Here is a 2,778-nt window from a genome sequence, read left to right on the forward strand (position 1 = left end):
TTTATCAATCTGTAATAAAAGACGTGAGGAAATTCTGTCTTTTTTAAAGACAAACATTTTTGAGGCGAAATACCCAACAAGCAGTTTGTAAAAAAATTAAACTAGTAGTTTTGATAGCATTTAATCATCATCTAAATCAGCCTAAAAAAGAGTATGTTAATAAATTGTGTAACAATAGTAGGATAATACGATATATGAAAATTCGCTCTGATAATTCGTCTGTTTAATTTGTCAGTTATGTGACTTTGACTTAATCTCATTGTTTAAATTAATAAAGGTAATGTTAATTATTACAATACCCAAAAAGAAGTTTGTAAAAAAATGAATCCGCCTCAACAATATAGAACTTATCTACAATTGAAGACTTTAGTCACTATATGTTTTCGTTTCAATAAAATTCACATATTGGTTAGATCAAACCGAAGCAATCCATTTCAAAAAGCATCTCGTCGCCTACAATTTGATGAGAAAGCAGTAACTTCTGACTCAAAGATAGTAAAATGTCGGTTTTACTGTAGTCGTAATGGCAAAATTAGGCTTTGCTCTGACACCAAATCAGGTTAACATTCTGATGGGGTTAGTATTCAAGGCGGCAAGTTATCCCGAGTCAAGTCGTAAAAAGCCATATTCTACTCGGAATATTTAGATTATATCCCATAAAACAAAGCATGCATATTTTATTGCAAGCTTTCCATGTTTAGGGCAAACGATGATGAAACCATATAGTGCAATATTTTTTTTAAGAGGTTGTGCGTGAGTGCGCTTTAAGGACCGTTTCACACCAAAAAGAACTTTAAGTCCTGGTGTATCTAACAAACGTGAAAACGTGCAATGTTGTTTTATCGACCAACCAACGTTCTGTTGTTGTGTCGCCAACCTTCTGACAAAAAATGAATCTGTAGAGGCTCCGAATTTCAAGCAAATTCGAGAAAAGAACATCTGCGAGCTCAAAGTCAAATATTCTATACTATTCCGGCCTTATTATCGGTGCGAGCGACGCGAAACATTCCCAAATCATGACCGAATGTGTATCAGCTATTTAGGCATTATTTTAACTACAACTCAAGCTATAAAACTCCAAAATTTTATGAAAATCTACCAAAAGACTCAGAGTTAGGCACGTGTCGAAATCAAGTTAGATATTTTTCAGTTCAGTCAGTCCTTTGTGTCCTGTGAATCGCGTTCTTAGATGGAAAATATAGAATCACTGTAACCCTCAAGGGACGTTTATAATTCGAAATGCATTTTTATTGTGTGATCTAGTGTGATTCTTTTTGTAGAGCAATGGATATAATTTTGGGGATGGGGCGCCAGCTTGCAGAAAGCTGGTAAGAACGATTTCTAATCTATAAATCCTTTTAGTTTAGTTTTTCGGAAGGCAACTAAAGTTTTATGGGTTCGCCACTTTTGATTTTCAATCACATGGCTTTGGACAGATTTTCTGCTCTACTAAACGCATTTTTTTTCTTCCAAGTTTGGATTTAGCTTTTTGAAGATTTTATGTAGCTGTTTTTTGAAAATGGTAGCGCACCTATTTTCGCATGTTGGTCTATTGCTATTGATCTATTTTAGTAAGTAAATAAAATGTGTAATTATGAACAGGAAGTTCCCAAAGCGCTCTAAGTAAAAGGTTTTTTTAGCCTCTTCCATGATATCTCTTAAAATCGAGATGTCCATAAAATTTTACAACTTTTCCGTTCGCTCTTAAATTTGAGATTGCGAGAGAGATGAGGAGCCAAATTAAGAAAAAACAGTTCAGGGAACCCACGCACAGAATGGCCTAAAGATTCCTCTAAAATTTGTAACCGTTTCAGGCAAATAAGTTTTTAAACTTTGGCGGTTATATCATTATATCAGAAATGCACACTGTTTTGCGTATTAGTTTTCTTGTGTTGCTTCTGTTATTCGATTACAAGCAATTTCACCCTGCAATGAGATACAGTTTGGGTAAAGGGAATTATTATCTAAATTAAGGAGATAAGCATAATAGAAAGTACACTTAAAACAGTGGACTATTTCTGCACCTGCGAACAAAATTGTTCTCAACTAGTTTCCCGTCTCAACTTACATTACTGTATTGCAGAATAATTTCCCTAGATCCATGTATGGACAAGCTCATAATCATCAGAGTTATCTTCAGCTTTTTCTAGCTAATGAAAGCGCTCCGAAGTTCGCTCCTGAACTTTTCAATCGTCTACATGCAATTTCGAGTTGAACTATTACTCTAGTCTGGAAACGCTTTTTGTACACTTTAGGAATCATTAGAGAAAACGGTTATTACTGTCTCGATAATACCATTTGCCTTAATGTCTGGAGAGAATCCGAAATTGTACTGCTGCAGTATCATTGCATTGACTAGAACGCATCTTCGCTGCGGCGTTAGCTTTTGTAACTTTTTGTAAGTTGTTCCGGTCAAATAAAATAAAATATACAATAAAGTAGAGTAGAGCAAGAACCTTACTTATTATGCTTACCTTACCCTTATCCACTCCTCATCTCCACCCTCACTTAAGAGTTTATGGAGATATGAGGGAAGGTCGATAGTTGCCCTCCCATCGTCAGCATTTCAGCAATAATGGTCTTCTCCTGGTGTCTTTCTGTTCTTCATCCGCTTGATGGCTTTTCCTAGTTCGCTTCGATCGACATCCGGTATTTCCTCAGATCCAATATTGAGGATTCTTTAGCGACTGATTTACGGTTTGGTCGCCTTTGAGGCATAAAGGTATTTAGAAGCTCTGGATACCGTAATTGCATTAATTAGTTAGAGTCTTAGAGTTT

This window comes from Dendroctonus ponderosae, unplaced genomic scaffold (assembly GCF_020466585.1).
Source record: "Dendroctonus ponderosae isolate FM_Combo_2020 unplaced genomic scaffold, Dpon_F_20191213v2 Dpon_F_20191213_9, whole genome shotgun sequence".
Lineage (NCBI taxonomy): Eukaryota > Metazoa > Arthropoda > Insecta > Coleoptera > Curculionidae > Dendroctonus > Dendroctonus ponderosae.